At 34.2% G+C, this 18186-nt stretch overlaps 2 long non-coding RNA genes and 1 pseudogene across 2 annotated transcripts; all 3 read left to right on the top strand.

Moving 5' to 3' along the window:
- Positions 1–2993: 2993 nt before the first annotated feature.
- On the top strand, positions 2994–4104 carry LOC120143671. Its single transcript, XR_005517964.1, has 5 exons — positions 2994–3124; positions 3265–3426; positions 3493–3692; positions 3775–3912; positions 3998–4104. It is a non-coding gene; the product is annotated as an uncharacterized LOC120143671 (long non-coding RNA).
- A 181-nt stretch (positions 4105–4285) lies between these two features.
- LOC120143672 lies at positions 4286–6849 on the top strand. Its single transcript, XR_005517965.1, has 6 exons — positions 4286–4427; positions 4665–4772; positions 4929–5066; positions 5709–5962; positions 6058–6182; positions 6435–6849. It is a non-coding gene; the product is annotated as an uncharacterized LOC120143672 (long non-coding RNA).
- Positions 6850–7974: 1125 nt separating this feature from the next.
- On the top strand, positions 7975–13931 carry LOC120143643 (annotated as a pseudogene).
- Positions 13932–18186: the final 4255 nt, after the last annotated feature.

Raw genomic sequence — 18186 nt, 5'->3', positions numbered from 1 at the left:
CGTTCCATTCAATTTGGTCTTCGTGGTTGATTTGTCGAACAAACGTCCAATTCTTAGTACTGAATGCGATCTAGAGTTGAGCTGAGCTGGTTACTTCCAAAATTTATCATCGAGCCAAACTTGAGAAGACGAGCACGCATTCAAGTAATATCTATGCCATCCAGGTATTGCCATAGCTTTAGGGTTGATCTACTCACTTAAATTGTGTTCTATTACTTTTAATGGTAGTCCAACACCTATGCTTATTTGGATTCCTTAATTAATCCAAGACATTTACTTAGTTTAGGTTATAAGGTTATTTTGGTAATTTTGGTGTTCAGTTTTATTCCATTCATTTAAGAGCTCGAGGATATCCAATCATTCCTGAGCTTGGTGATAATCTTGGGTCATTTCCATTATAGGGGTATTTTGGTCATTCTATAGATTCAGTGTATTTTAATCATTTTCTTTCATCCGATCTTACTATTAAATTCAATCTTATAATTTATTTCAGTTCTTTCGAACAATTCTGACAGCAAAATACCCCCGATAAATTATTCTTCAGGTATTTACTCATTACTCGAATATTTTCGGGTTAAGTGCCTTCTCAGATTTTACAAACGGAATATCATGAATTTTTCTGCACTAAGTCAGAATCTTAACAAACAATTTCGTACTTAATCAAGTTAAGTATAAATCTTCAAAGTATTTTCTCATTCAGGGTCAACTCGGACTATTTTACCTCTCAAGGGTATTTCCGTAATTTCTTAACCAGATAATTTCGATATTAACTCTTAACGAAAATAATATAATTTAGATATCCTATGATTAATTGCTTTCTTGAACACTCTCTGATCTTGAAATGATTCTCTTATCAGACTTCTAGTATCCTTCACAAACCCTCATAGGATTAAAAACCGGTTATCCATAATTTCCAAGTAAACTAACATTTCTTATGCACATAATATTTATATCGGATCAATATGTCTTTTCAGAGTTATTAACCAACTTCTAGGGACAATTCTTGTCATCCTACAATATAAGGGTATTTTTGTAATTTTACCCTATCGGAATATTCTCATAATTTCTCATCCAAGTACCTTTAACATTTAACCTTTGATGATATAAAATATAAGTTACAAATCCATGGCTGATTTCTTTATCACTAATCACAAACTTGTAATTTAATTCTAACAATTCCTAAATCTCTTATATTAGTCATTCGATCCGTATTCAATTACAGAATTTCTACCATATTCATATCGAGTGTATAAATTATTCAACTTCACAAAAGTGACCAACATTATCTTATTCATGCATTTACCAATATCAACATATTTCATAAAGCATAAAGAGGTAGTAAAGTATTAACTCGATTTTTGTGCAATATTAATCGACCATTAAATTCCATTCAAACGCCCTCGATCTTGAAATCCTCTTCCAATATTTCCTCGGATCCATATCAACATAAATTACATAAAAAACGGAGCTTAATTATGAAAAACGGATCGAATCTGATGATAAATCAGTGAAAAACAGCTTACTGAGTTCGAATTTGGCGAAACAAACTTCGGATTCGGATTCAGGACATCGAAAACATAAAATATGACTTTTCGAAAATTTAGAATTTTTGGTCAAAATCAAAGTCAACGGGTTTGACTGGCAATTTCGAGGCCTTCGGGTCCGAATTTCAAAAACAGACTACGGAATCGGATTTGGAACGTCGAAAAACATCAGGATGGGTATGCTCGGTCGAAGTCAAAGATCGTTTAATGCTCGGTCAACGCCGATCAAGGTTTTGGTCAACTATGGTCAACGCCGGTCAACGATCAACACATGAACAATCAACATTCGACCATTTTATACAAATATCACCCTAATAGAAATTAATTTCCAAATTAGCCACATTCTGCAAAAATTTACTAAACTAACACCCGAATTTTACACAAATAGTACCTAAACATAAATTAATTACAAAACTATCACCCAGACGATGCCCACTCTCGAGGGTGGCACGTGTGGCGCGTGAACAGTGATACGGTGTCGGATATTCCCGGAAAAATTCCTAAAAATTATTTTAAGCGATTTTGAGGCACTTACAAAGCTCGGTTCACAATTTTGAACGACGGAGAGCTCGATTCCGAAACGTCAGAAACTTTGACGGTCTCATACCTCCACGAGCCGGCGACGACGGAGAAACGGAGAACACCGGTGGACTCGGAACGATGCAAGGAACACGATGGTGGGGGGTGTCATAAACGAATGACCGGATCGTCGTGAATCGACGAAAAACCAACTGAAATCGAGTTATTACCGACGATACTTCCTACTGAAATTAACGACGAACTGAGACGATTCACGACGAAAGGTTTGAAGGGTTTTATTCCTCGGTCAACAACGAACACGATGGTGGTTTCGATTCGTCGATCGGAGGTCGGACTGTGAGTAGATCGGAATTGAAAAGAGGGTTGAGGGGAAGAAAAAAACTTGAAATAATCTGGAACTGAGCAAGGCAAATGGGTTTATAATTCATACCATATAAAAAATGGTTAAATCATAGGTTTAGCCACTGAATTTCCTACACTTTATAAAATCATCTGTCAACTTTGAAATTTTACAATTTAATCCACTGTTTCTTTCGAAATACCAATTAAATCCAATATTTTATAATTTCAATAATTTAGCCCCTAAATTGGGGTGTTACAAGTAATGCCATCATGAGGTTGGGGTTGAGAAGCAATAAGGTCTGTCGGGTAGAGTATTTGTTGCATTCAATGTTCACGAGGAAGAAAAAGGAAGTAGCACTTATGATTTAATAAACAAAGAAATCTAAGTTCCAGAAAGTCTCATCTGTACAAATTTATATGTTCCAAGGGTATTTTTTGTCCTTGTGGTGCATGTGAATGTTTGAGGTATTCTATTTTGATCTTTTAAAATGCTAATGGCCCCTTGATTTGTTTTTTCCTTGCAGGATTGGAAGTGTATCATTTCCATGCTATTGGATGAGAACCCATTAATAGAGCTAACCGATGCAGATGCAACAAACCTGACTAGTCTTCTTTTTGCTTCTGTCAGAAAGGCTGTTGGAGAGAGGATTGTGCCTGCTTCTGATAATCGGAAGCAATATTTCAATAAAGTCCAGAAAGTAACTAATTTCTTATTCTGATTCCTCATCTCATATAAGGATTTGTTTACAATTTTATGTTTTATTTTGCATTACTAGTTGGTGATTTCTCTGCTCAGAAAGAAGACTAAAGCTCAATTTGTCCTTTTCTTAAATGTCAGGAAATGTTTGAAAACAATAGGCGGGATTTAACTGTTGCCATGATGTAGAACTACCCATTACTTCTTCGTAAATTCATGGCTGACAAGGCTAAAATTTCATCATTGGTCGAGATTATTTTATATATGAACCTGGAGTTTTATTCTCTGAAGAGACAGGAGCAGGTAGGTAATAAAGTTGCTTGTTATTGTGTAATAATTAAGCACCAAGTGATGTGTTTTCCCTTTCAGAATTTCAGAAATACTCTTCTTCTCATCAAAGATGCATTTTTCAAGCACGGTAGAAGGATGCATTGAGATCTTGTGTGAAGGCTATTGTATTATGTTCCACTGAGAGTCAAGGAGAGCTGCAAGATTTTTCTCGTAACAAACTAAAGGAGCTTGAGGATGAGCTTCTTGATAAGCTTAAATCTGCAACTAAAGAAGTGATTGTATGTTTCCTTCTGATCCTTTTGTTCTTGATTGTGACATTAATCACCAAATATATAAGGTTGACAAGTTTTAAATTTACAGGATGGGGAGGATGAGTATTCTCTTCTCGTGAATTTAAAAAGGTTGTACGAGCTTCAATTGTTAAGGCCTGTATCAATTGAGGAATTTTATGGAGATTGTATTACAATCTTGCACAGCTTCAGAAACTTGGACAATGAAGTAAGTTAGATGAGCAAATTTTAAAAATTGTTTTGCATTTTTTGTATCCCTAGCATTTGTTCCTAATGACTGCTCTCTCGTTTAGGTTGTTAGTTTTCTGCTGCTGAATATGTCAATCGATGTAGCCTGGTCTTTTCACTCTATAGTAAACAGTGAAACTGTTGTCTCTGAAGGAGCCTTATTCTCTCTCCTGTCTAGACGTGGTACCTTGTTGGGGGAACTTGAGTATTTTCTTAATACTCCTCCTGAAATCAGGGAAGGGAGCAATTCAGGAAATCAGCAAGCCTGCTGGGTAATCCTTTTGCTTGATATATGAATTTGATTAATCCCTAAGACTGTCTTATCTAATGAAGTTTATGCAATGACCCAGGTTTGTATTATACTAGCAGATATCTGGTTTCTGTTTAGGAAGACAGTTTTTTGGTCAACAAAGCTTGAAAGATTAGGATATTGTGCTGATGCTCCTATTCTTCAGAAGTTTTGGACCCTTTGTGAGAAGCTGCTCAAAATTTCTGGTGGCAATTTCTTTCATTTCCTCTTCTGAGCTCAATCTTTGAAATACTTAACTTGCTGCTAATGGGGCTGTTACCATCCAGGTGAAACCAATTGGAGCAAGTAACTCTTATCTTCTTTCTGCCTATCATTTGCTGCACTCTTTAGATGTTGGTTGCATACTTTGATGAGAATTCATTAAAACTTCATACTGCTGTTTATTTGCTAATTTTAGTTAAACCTTGCATGTATATATTCAGATGAGACAGAAGATGAAGATGTTAATAAAGAGTATATTGAGGAGTGAAATTAGAGACAAAGTCATGCTTGCTGCTGCAAAGTTGATTGATAGTGATACAGTCCCAAAGGTAACAGTGTGCTGCAGAATTTGATGTATTTTTCTTGCATTCAGCGCAAATTTTGTTGTTTCAAATTATTCTTATGATTTCTGAAAGTCTGCTTAAAATTTTGCTAGCAATACATATCTTTTCTTAATTTAGAGAAGTGACGATTCTTTACTGCAGGATTATCTTGCTCCTGAGATAATTTCTCATTTTGTGATGCATGGTGCTGGCATTGCAGAGATTGTGAAGAATCTGATCACAGTTCTGAAGAAAAAAGATTATAACGTCTCTGTAATCTTTCTAGAAGCTTTGAAGAGGGTAGAATTCTTTGCTTCAGATATTTTGGTGAAATTTAGTCAATGATACCGCATCTCATCTGCTAACCTACAATTTCTTTCTTTTTTGCTGACTTGGTTAATTTCAACATGTCTTTTGAAAAATATTTACTTGCATGCTAATTTTCCGCTGGGTTTTTTTGTTTATTTTCTATCACATGTTATGCATTACCTTATATGCCTAATGGCCCTATGGTTCAGCATCAAAACAGACAAGTAAAGCATAGACATGAGGCAAAAATCAAAGGCCTGCTACTTGTTGGGTGAAAACTGGAAGGGCTTTTTAGATAGGTTGTTTGATACTATATTTACATAGACAGAGTGCAAAATAATATGTGATTGAAATTTCCTAATTTGCTCTATTTTAAGATTAAGAATACGTTTGTCATGCTTATTGAAAATAATTAAAGTGGAACTAAACCAGTTAAGCTATTATTTGGAGTTTTTAGTGTTGTCCTCTTAAATCAGAGATTTATTCTTCGGAATTTGTAGGAGTGGCATGTTGATTATAGAAGGGTAGGAGCATATTCTTTGGCAATTCTAAAACTGAAATGTGATGGAAACGTTGTTATCTTTCTGCCTGTTTGTGCATCCCTTTTAATGGTTCACGTTTTCTTCTCACCAGGCTTACAATCGACACTATCCGAAAGTGATGATGAATCCTTGAAAAGTAAGACTTTCCAGGAGTATAAGAACTTGGCTTCTTGGCTTGCTGGAATATTCATCGGTGCTGCTTGGAACAAGCACAGACCTGTGATTTTAAAGATGTTAAGGAAGGCACTGAGTATGCCTTTCAAGATGCCCTGAACAGCCGTCTTTTCTGGAAGCTTCTGTACTGCATTTTGCATCAAGACTTCCTCCTCCTGACATCCGAGACATGTAAGAATTTCTCTGATCTAATGTAAACCATTCTATTTCATTCTTTAAACAGGGACCAACCATTGTGCATTACCTAATACCTAATTGTTTTATAGCCCGAAAGATATCGAGAGGAGGACAGAGAATGTAAATACAGAAGAGGATCCAAGTGGGTGGCGCCCCTATAATATATTTTATGATAGTTTACAGGAGAAGTGTGCAAAGAATGACGGTATTCAAGGTGCTAATGAGTCTCATTTCAATCATTCTGTTGCCTTTTTTTATGCGAAGTATAAATTTGCTCATAGGTGGAGCCATCTAACTTTAATACAAGGCCACAAGAAAACAATACTTCACAAACGTAGGATAACAACCACTTAACATGTGGTTCCAAGCATTGATGTTTTCTTCTAATAAAATATCAGCATTGTTGAGCATTGGGTCTTTTTCTTTGGATTTTAAGGTAAAAGCTAATTATGCTGTTGTTTTGCAGATGAGAAGGAACATACTACTGCAAGACGGAGGGGTCGTCCTAGGAAGCGGCGAAATATCGAGGGTAGGAGACTTTTTGATGATCATAATTCAAGTGAAGAAGAGGATTCAATTAATACATCCAACCAAGAAGATGCGCAGGTTGAGGAAGACGAGGAAGAGGATAATGCTCCTTTGATACATTCACTTAAGTCTGCTGCCAAGTTGAGGTCATTACGAGTCTCAAGACAGTAGAACATGACTCAGATGGGATCTTCTGTAGGAGCTACGGATAATTTAACTGCTTCAGATATGTGAGGTATGAAATGCAATTTATAGTTTCCATGCATGACTCGGGAGAAAGAGAAGAATTTAGATTGTGTGTGTTGTTTAAAACATGTTAATTCTTATCTTCAGCCAAAAGACCAATCTCCCAAGTAATGTGATCATCCCTGTATGACAATTATGTATGGTGACATAATAACTTTTGTATTCGTGTAGTAGAACTAGATTGATGGTTTCTCCTACTTTTATGTATGATGTCATGTGATTATAGTAGTTGGGTTTTTTTATGCTTCCACATGATGCAACACCTGGTCTCCCCAAATTGGTCATCCTCCCGAAGTAAAAAGATGTGCATTCGTTTAACGGCTGATTATGAAATAACTTGAAAGAAAAACATCATTGGAATATTAAAGAAAGTTGACACATTACTCCGATCAAAGCCAAGTCCATGTCAAGTTTACAAGTACTCGTCCCTGATCAATTAATTCACGTGTTTTTACGATGGCAGACACGTGCCATAGTCTAATTCTGAATACAATGAGGAGGTGATGTTTTTTACAGGCAGATTGAGTCTAATTCATGTTTTTTAACTTTTAGAAAATAAATGAAAAAAAATCTAAATTCAAAACACTAATTTTATTTTTTATTAGATTTTAAATTTCTTAACATCTTTAGGGTTTTTTATTTTTAAATAATTTTTGTTTTTTTAAGATTTTATCATACATGACATTTAATGATCAGGTTAATTTTTTAACAAGTAAAATGATAGATAAAGCGATAATATATAAATATCAAACTGATAATTTAATTATAAATTGAGAACCAAAATAATAATTAAGTCAAATATAATCAATGCATTATACATACAAAAAATGATTATTACCACCTATATTGGCAGTATAAAAAATCATTTTATAAACGGGTTGTTATGTCAACACGCATTTTTATTTTTTAAAACAATATTTTTAATATAATAGTTTTAGAATTTTTTTCATATATAATTAAAAGCACATGGCAAGATGACAATATTTTTATACGATCAATATATGAAATAATGATTTATTAAAATAACTTAAATTATTTTTCCAAAACAAAACACGAGAGTAGTATACTCTATATATATTGATTAAATTATATTATATATATCAACAAGCCGCATAGGTCTTAAATTTTCAGAACTCTCCAGCATTCTTGTAAGAAGGTAGTCACTTACGTTCAAATTTAATTTCTAAAAAAAACAGAAGAAAAGAAAGAAAAACATCGTACCACGGTTCTTTCCCACGCAAACAACCATTTATTAGATTGAATTCCTCGAAAAAAATAGGACAAAAAGGAGGGTCCCCAGCAAGAAATGAGGGCCCACCATTGAGCTCCCATATCTGGATTATGGATTCTTCCGTCAATGCAATTGCGAAGGATGTCAGGATTGAAGGTGTGATATTTGTTGCGAGGGATGGGGTCCAAACCGTGGCTATCCCCGGCTCCAGCTTATCTGACGTTGGAGACTTGTTGGGACACCGATGAGGATGCGCCTGGTCCCAGATGTGGTCACACCCTTACCGCCGTCGCTGCCACTAAGATCCAGGGTCCTAGGCCTATTCTCTTCGGTGGTGCTACCGCCATTGAGGGCGGCGCTTCCTCTGCTTCTCCCGGAATCAGTTAGCATCTCTCTCTGGGAACCTTTTATAAGTTTTTTTGTTCAATACATTATTTCTTTCTTTGTTTTATTTAAAAAAATGGGTGTTTAGGATTGGCTGGTGTTACCAATTCAGTGCATTCTTACGATGTTCTTACCAGAAAGTGGACAAAGTGATTTCCTTGATTCTTTTCCTTCTCTTTTTTTAGCTTTTTAACTCGAGTTTGATATTTTAGATGATATTTTCAATGGTTTTAATTGAATTATGCAGAATAAGACCAGCTGGCGATCCGCCTTCGCCTAGGGCTGCACATGCGGCAGCTGTTGTTGGCACCATGGTCGTGTTTCAGGTGTGTACAATGCAGAGTGAGCTCTAAAGAATACTGCTTCTGTATATTCCTTTATTTGTTTATGTTGTGTAGGGTGGGATAGGTCCAGCTGGGCATTTTACTGATGATCTTTATGTGCTTGATCTGACTCATAATAAGTTTAAGTGGCATAGGTGAGTTCAAGTTCTGCGAGTTTTGTCTATTTCTCACTGTAATTTGTTGTTGTTTCATGATAATATGTTTCTTTTTTCTTTTTTTATTTCCCTTTGATGGTTTTCTTTGTTTAGAGTGGTTGTGCAAGGGCAGGGTCCCGGACCACGCTATGGTCATGTTCTGGGTTTTCCAGAGATATCTTGTCACTGTAAGTGGAAATGATGGTATGAACATTTCATTTTCCAGCTTTATCCCATCTACCTTGCTGCGTATTTCATTTTTGTGGAAGAGACTAGAGTGCATTGTACTTGGAAAATTAGGTACGAATAAACAGAAACAGAAGGTGAGGCAGCTATTGCAGGTACGCTTTTTCTTGTCATCTTGAAGTATCTGACCATATTTTGAGTTGTATTTCTATTTAATTTATATTCACTCTACTTTGTAGTGCTGGATACTGCTGCTGGTGAGTGGTTGGACAGGAATGGGCTTGTGACTAATTCACGGAACACTAAGGAACAATCTGAACATGATACTTCCTTGGAACTTATGCGTCGTTGTCGCCATGCAGCTGCATCTATTGGTGTTCGAATATACATTCATGGTGGTCTTAGAGGAGGTAAAGATAGTAAAATTTATCCGAACAGTAGTGTGTACATGGGATTTTCTCAGAAAACTGGTTTCGTTTGTGCAAGGGCAGGGTCCCGGACCACGCTATGGTCATGTTCTGGGTTTCCCAGAGATATCTTGTCACTGTAAGCGGAAATGATGGTATGAACATTTCATTTTCCAGCTTTATCCCATCTACCTTGCTGCGTATTTCATTTTTGTGGAAGAGACTAGAGTGCATTGTACTTGGAAAATTAGGTACGAATAAACAGAAACAGAAGGTGAGGCAGCTATTGCAGGTACGCTTTTTCTTGTCATCTTGAAGTATCTGACCATATTTTGAGTTGTATTTCTATTTAATTTATATTCACTCTACTTTGTAGTGCTGGATACTGCTGCTGGTGAGTGGTTGGACAGGAATGGGCTTGTGACTAATTCACGGAACACTAAGGAACAATCTGAACATGATACTTCCTTGGAACTTATGCGTCGTTGTCGCCATGCAGCTGCATCTATTGGTGTTCGAATATACATTCATGGTGGTCTTAGAGGAGGTAAAGATAGTCAAATTTATCCGAACAGTAGTGTGTACATGGGATTTTCTCAGAAAACTGGTTTCGTTTTGGCTAATTAAGGTTCTAGTAAAAGACCCATTAAGGTTTAATTTTGGACGTCTGACTGCAATTATGAATGCAGTTGTAGTTAGCAAAAGTAGAAGAAATACATATGAAGAAGGCATCATATATAGGCTTTTTTCCTCTGGTTGCTAATTTCTGGATTGCCATACAAAAAAGAACCTCAGAGGCTACTAATATTTGTTGCTTTTGATTGGAATATATTACCTTAACATGTATGAATACTAAGAATCACTTCGTAAGTGAGTGTTATCGTTGTGAATTTAATTATTTTTTCGTGCCCTTTGTTTTCATCAGGTTGTTGCAATAATCGGGTTTGAAAATTTACGTTTTTGCTTGAAATCCTTAATAATAGTTTCCTTGTGTTTTCTCAGTTCCATTACTAGGACAATTAGCTTTTGTTGGTTTGCTGCAGTGGGAACTGCTATGGGCAGTATGGGAAACGGAACACAGGAAGACATTGGTCTGTCTTCTTTTGGCTCATGGGTATTGAGAACTTCATTGTAGATTGATTCTTGGACCAAGGAAATGTATGCTTCTCTGCATACTTAAAAGAAATATTTGTATCTGAAATTATGCACACATTTGTCTCACACCTATATGACATCTCAACTCTTTTTAGTGAATGACAATGCCCTACCTTGCTTTTGATTTCATTAGCAGACTGACAGTTATAAAATTGAATTTTTTTATCCAATCTTATGTGTTCACTTTCGTTTTCCTTCTTTTTTTTTTTTTTTGCGGAAGGGGTTGTGGAGTGATTTACTCTATTAATTTATGTTTTTTGGAAGATTATGTAATTAACTTTTTAGTTTTCTGCAGATGTGCTGTTAGATGATTTCCTAGTTGCTGAAAATTCACCATTCCAGCCCGACATTAATCCTATGTTAACCCCCGACAGACCCTTAAGCTTTTCCAACCCCAAATTCAACAAACCTAATTTAAGTTCATTTGAAACAACTTCAGATGATGTTCCAGATTTCCCTTCAGCTGGGGGCATGATGTATGATTTATATATCTTTCAGTCTCTCATGTATGTGCGCATGCTAATATAGACACTTTCTCTTATAGTATGGACGAATATTCGATGGAGAAGTTGAAGGAGGCTTCTGCTGCTGAAGCTGAGGTAGCAAATGCTTTCTGGCGAGCTGCACAGATTGCATCTAGTGTTCCTGCAGAGGAAACGTCTCTATCTGATGAAAACTCACCTTCTGCTGAAACAGATAGTGAAAATGAAGCTGATGTTCGCCTTCATTTTAGAGCTGTATGTATATTGCAAGTCATATGTCTTGAAAGGTTCTCTAGTTGTCCAACCACAGTATTCTAATGGTTTTCTTCCGCAGGTTGTGGTTGCTAAAGAGGTTGTTGGGAACCTGGGTGGGATGATTCGACAGCTATCTTTGGATCAGTTTGAAAACGGATAATTCCTAATGATCTTTCCTATTCTGGGAGAAAGTTCTTTAGACAGAAATCTCCTCAAGGCTTGCATAAAAGGTAAGTACATCCGAATTTGTTTTCTTTTCATTTTAGCTTTCTTAAACGTAGATTAATTTTGTATTTCTCTTGCAGGTTATATATACACTGCTTAGGCCTCGTAATTGGAGAGCTCCAGCTAATAGGAGGTTCTTCTTGGATTCTTATGAAGTGGGTGAGCTTTGTTATGCTGCAGAACAGATTTTTATGCAAGAACCCTCAGTTCTTCGGTTGAAAGCTCCTATAAAGGTCTTTGGCGACCTTCACGGACAAAGACCAATAGAAAGATCTGCATGCATGGTGGAGCTCTCCAGCTAATAGGAGGTTCTTCTTGGATTCTTATGAAGTGGGTGAGCTTTGTTATGCTGCAGAACAGATTTTTATGCAAGAACCATCCATCGTTATCTAAAGCTTCTATTCGATGAATATGGATTCCCTTCAACTGCAGGAGATATTACGTAATTTTGATAGTTTTCCTGCTCATTAAAGTTAGATAACTCCTTGACATATCTGAAACTTTAGGCCTATAACTATTACTTCCAATGGTATCACTGGTTCTGCAGTTTTCCCCCCAATAATTGCTTAATCCTTCTGTTTTATATTTTAGGTACATTGATTATCTGTTTTTGGGAGACTATGTTGATCGAGGATAACACAGCTTGGAGACAATTACATTGCTTCTTGCTCTTAAGGTAAGCTTCTGGATCAATGAGCCTTAGTTTGACTATAGATGTAAACCTTATGCTAGTTCTGAATGGAGATGAGTTTCTTGTTTCTTATGTTATGCAGATTGAAAATCCTGACAATGTTCACTTGATTCGTGGAAACCATGAGGCTTCTGACATAAATGCGCTCTTTGGTTTCCGCATTGAATGCGTTGAGAGAATGGTCTGAATGAGTGTTCATACGTGGATTAGTTTCTTTTTCATAGAAAATGTGCTTATTTGCCTACTTTTAGGGGGAGAATGATGGTATATGGGCTTGGACACGGTTCAATCAACTATTCAATTGTCTTCCACTTGCGGCTCTTATTGAAAAGAAAATTATCTGCATGCATGGTGGTATAGGAAGATCAATACATTCAGTTGAACAGATAGAGAAACTCGAGAGGCCAATAACGATGGATGTTGGATCCATTGTTTTAATGGACCTGCTATGGTATTCATTTTCTGAATTTACCAGGTCAAATATAAATATTTCTCAAGACTAATTTTGGTTCTCTTTGCCTATTCAGGCCGGATCCAACAGAGAATGATAGCATAGAAGGTTTGAGACCTAATGCCAGAGGGCCCAGTCTTGTCACTTTCGGGGTACACGTTTTATTAGATCTATTATGACATTTTGCATCATGTTAGGAATCTTTTAATTGAAAACCAAAAATATTCAAGGGATTCAGAGAAACTTGTTCCATGAACCGTTTTGTTCAAGTTGCAACAAAACAATGGAATACTAGACCACCTAATTCAAATTTGATGGATCGAGGAACCGATAACAATTGGCACAGAGGTGTTAATTTCGAGTTCGTTTGATTTTATAGTTTGCTTGTCCTTGTTAGAAATTTGTTGGGCGTTCCAATATCTTATTTTTCACATAATGCTTGTAACTGTCCTGAGCTCTTACTCTAAACATTTCTGGTTGGACTGTTATTATACATGCACATGAACCTTCAATGATTTCGGTTGCCATATGCAGCCTGATCGTGTGATGGACTTCTGTAAGAAAAACAAGCTACAACTTATTATAAGGGCCCATGAATGCGTAATGGATGGGTTCGAGCGATTTGCTCATGGTCAATTGATTACTCTCTTTTCTGCAACAAACTATTGCGGTGAGTAAACCACATCAAGCCATATCTCGTTGGGTATTTTCGGTTGCTTAATCCGGTTTATGCATCCAGGTACTGCAAACAATGCTGGAGCTATATTAGTAGTTGGTAGAGGATTGGTTGTAGTACCCAAGTTAATCCATCCTTTGCCACCTCCCATTCACTCCCCAGAGGCATCGCCCGATCCCGTTGGAGATGATGCGTGGATGCAGGTAATCTTTATGAACGTTGGCGTTTAAAGCATGCCTTCAAACTGCATGTACATTAATATATATAATACGGTTATATTGCACTACAGGAGCTGAATATTCAAAGACCACCAACACCAACTAGAGGTCGTCCTCAACCCGAAGTGGATCGGAACTCCCTTGCATATATATGGATGAGGTCAGAACTGTAATCTACTAAAGCTATGATCCGGATCCACAGCTCTGTGGTGTTTGTGAGCAAAGATTGATTCTTTGGTAAATTGAATTTCAAGAAATATAATTTGAACCACTTCAGTGCATTATGCATTAATATTCACGTTAGCAGTAGAACTATGCAGAAGAAGATGATGATGATGATGATGACAACCTACAAGTTGTAGAAGCTCAAGTTTTGAACCGATGATTGTAATATATATAAATGCATGCATACAATTTTATTAGCTCCGTCAAAGGGTTGGTATAACATTTTTCTGTTGTGCAAAAATACAAATAACTTGGTTGTGTCAAGTTATTATTATTGTGCTAACCTAATTGATGATACATATAGGCATCTCAATTGCAGGAAGCAAATTTTGATTTTTCATTTTAACTTTGTACACTGTTACTGTAAACATTAAAAACATTTATCTATTTATTTGTAAGTTTGTCATTACATTGATGAGTTAGTTCTATCATCTTTCTAAATCAAATATATATATTCACTCTTATCATCTGATTTCAGTATTACATCAGCCGCTATGCAACCCAAGGAGGTGGGTGCTCTGCTCAAACAAACATGCTAATGCTGTTACTTATTTGACTTTATGAAACCATTAGGAAACAACCTTCCCTTTAACTAAACACCCACCGCTGCTTACCAAAACAATTTGTCTTTTCACGCATTAAAGAAATTCTAATTAAAATACTGATTTAATATGATTTTGACTTTAGAATCCTTCAACTTTCTATTTATCCAATAAAATAAAACTTTGGTCAAAGGTGATGAAGAACCATAACCCAACACGTAAATAAATAAACTATGAGAGTGTTAGGTAATGTACTTTTTTGGAGACAATAAACATAATTTAATCAAATGTTTCAACCTACATTATTATCATCATCAAATATGCTTTTATTATGTTTTAAAGTATGTCGAGTTTGGTACGCAACCTCCAACTCTACTTCTCTACTTTACCAAACACACTATTCATTTCTTTATTTCCTCAACTTGTAAAACACATATTTTGTAATTTTCTAGACTTTATATGTTTTTCGACCGCTTTTAAATCTATGGGTTTCAAATTATTATAAAAAATAACAATATTGATTGAATTAAAAATTAAAAACAATTGTATTATTGTAATTGTGATTTAGAAAAAGGAGGGATTAAAACGTGAAAAAAGATGAGTAGGTTTTGATTGCATAAAAAGTGGCACTGGTCATGCGTGCACATGCTCTTTATTACTTTTTTTTCATAAATATATTGTAATAATATTTGGTGAAGCTTTTAGATAACTGTAAAATTTTAATTTTTTAACCATTATAAATAATGATTATAAGTTAATATTTATTTAGAAATTTTCTTAAATTATTGATAATATATATAATTGTTTGAATCCTAAATTTCTAAAAAAATTAATATACTCTTTTATTAATAAGTCTAAAACTACTCGATGTATATTAAGGGTGTGTTTGTTTGTCGTAATTAGAATTACGGAATTGGTTTTCCCTGAATTCCCGTGTTTGTTTCACGTAATTCGTTTTCCGAAAAATATTTTTCCGTGTTTGTTTCACGTAATTAGTTTTCCGGAATGTAATTCATTTTCCTAGTAACAAAATTTCCTTTGTGTTTTATGTAAAATGACTTACGGATTCATTTTCCGTAAGTCATTTTCCGAACTTTTCACTTCAAAGAATAAATACTCAAAATAAATTTATTTTATGAATTTAATATTAATAAAATATTTTAATATAATTTTCATCAAACATTATTTATTTATTTATGAATATTTATAATAATATAATATTATATAAAATAATCAATTATATTATAATAATATATGATATTATATTTTTATTTTAATAATATATAATAAATATTTTTATATATTTAATAATGAATAGTATTTATATATTTAAATAATATTTAATAAAGATATTTAAAATATATTAATTAATATTTTTAAATATAATATAACACTATTACTTTAATAAATAATTAATATAATTTATAATATTTTATTTCACTAAAATATACAAAAAATATTATTTTTATTAATAAAATTATAAAAGTAATATTTAATAATAAATAAATTATTTTATATTTTAAATAATAATATTAAGTTTTATGATAAATAAAATTATTTATTATATTTAATATTTGTAATAAATAATTTTTAAAAAACTCTTCAACTAGTGAAAAAAAATGTTTAAATAACATCTTTCAAACATCATAAAACGTTTTTCAGATGTTTTTCAGAAAAATATAATTCATTTTACGGAAAACATTTTCCGGAAAACGTTTTTCATAAATGTAATTCATTTTCCAGAATTCAAATTCCAGTAATTCATTTTTCAGTTCCAGTAATTCAAATTCCAATAATTTATTTTCTAAAAAAACAACTACATCCAAACAAACCGACCCTAAGTAGTGGATGTTAAGTAGCGAAGGCTACGGGTTCATTGTTTCCAATTTTTGACATCCTTGATGGTGCCTTGCTCTGATGAATAATTTTATATATTATTAATGAAATCAATAATAGTAAGTTTTAAAATTAATTTTAAAATAATACATTATTAGATATTCCACTATACATAGATTTATAAAATACTAGCAATTAAATATTCTTTATATCCTACCCAAATTCTACAATTAATAATTATTCATGAATATAAATAAAAGAAATAATAATATTAAACAATAAAAGGGTTTGATTAAATCGAGGGGAATTAAATGGGAGAAGCGGCCAGAAGTGGCGGTGGAATAGATCGTCCTAGTTTTGTTGACCTAACGCAGAAGCGGCCGAAACGGAGGTGGGCCGCTCTTTAATTTACATTGGACCCCCCAATTTCACTACCAAACAAAATAAAAGCTCCCGCATAAAAACAACAACATTAAATGTGATTACTTTATTTGAAAACAATTAGTCAATTACAAAGCAACACGTCAACATAGGGTTTGGTAGGGTGTGTGCTGGCACATGTTTATAGTTTTTGACATTTTTAATATTAATGTATTTTATTTTTTATATTTAAACGTATGATATTTTATAATTTATAAAAGATAAATCAATGAAATCCAAAATGGATTGAAGAACTTTATATTTCGCTTAAAAGTCTTGTTGTCATACCAAAAATCTTATAAATAGTTTGGATGACTTAATTCCATTTTTAAGCTTTAAAAGAGTTTGACATAACTTGTCAGAACTTTCTTTTTTTTTTCCAAAGATATACTTGTCTTCAATGCACATTAAATTATAAATCCAAATCCAAATTATAAATTATAAGATATAAATTTTAAATTTTAAATACTTAACTAAATTCTAAATTTTTAAATTTATAATTATAAACTCTAAATAAAATACATAATGATGATCAAATTATGCTTGTAATATATTTTCCCACAATATAAATTGATTTTTCATATATGCATATCATCACTATGAATGTGGTTCGGTTTCTTTTCACTTGCGTAAATAAAATATTTATTAAATCTAATTTGAATATTTATCCCATAGCTTCGTCAACCCATCATCGCCACGATGAATTAAAACAAATATTGTTGATTACAAACAAACATTAGCGTTCCCATTTTCACCGCATAGACGGCGTCAAAGTGTATTAATACCCCCCCAAAAAAAAAGTCTTTCGATTGAGCAGAGAGAGAGTTATTTGTATTATTGGTCACTCAACTTTGATTACTTTTCATATTGGCCATCAAATTTGGCGTGCATTTGAAAGTTGAACCCTGAATCAAAAAGAAGAAGCTAATTTGACAATAAATAAAGATAACGTCACATCAAACTCGTTCAAACATTCTATATAGCGGCATTGAATTCATGAGTTGGTTCTTTTGTTCTTATCAATTAAAGGGAAAAAAATCAAATAACAAGAAACACAAGCCAAATTAAGACATCAGCTTTCCACGTCATTTCCGTCGCCTGAACAGCTAGGAAAACAGACAATTTTATATTTAGATTAATCTTAAAAGGTATTTTTAAGCTAACCGACATCATAAACCGTTGAATTGGGATCTTTTCCATCAAACAAAGCCTACGGCCAAGATTCACTGGCAGGACCCACGTGTTAGGTCTCGGGGGAAATCTACAAATCAAGCTGAAAATTGAACACGTGGTTCGGACAAAGATAACCCGATTTGGTTTTTGGGGGGTGACGGTTCCTTTTATCATCATCGTATCAACCAGTTCGAAGGAGGAGACCCTTTGAGGAAATGTGTGTTTCACGTGGGGCCCCTCAAATGATGAAGCTCCCAGGGCATCCCACGTGGTTGCATCCCCACGCTTGAAAAGATATACACACCTCCCACGGAATACGACAAAATCCAACGCCCGCATAGAGATGAGATTATATCAGAAAAAATTAAAAAAGAAATAAAAATACCAAAAATGATAATGAAAAACAAAG

Source organism: Hibiscus syriacus, unplaced genomic scaffold (genome assembly GCF_006381635.1).
Source record: "Hibiscus syriacus cultivar Baekdansim isolate YM2019G1 unplaced genomic scaffold, ASM638163v2 tig00110860_pilon, whole genome shotgun sequence".
Lineage (NCBI taxonomy): Eukaryota > Viridiplantae > Streptophyta > Magnoliopsida > Malvales > Malvaceae > Hibiscus > Hibiscus syriacus.
This window is presented reverse-complemented; position numbering and strand designations above follow the sequence as displayed.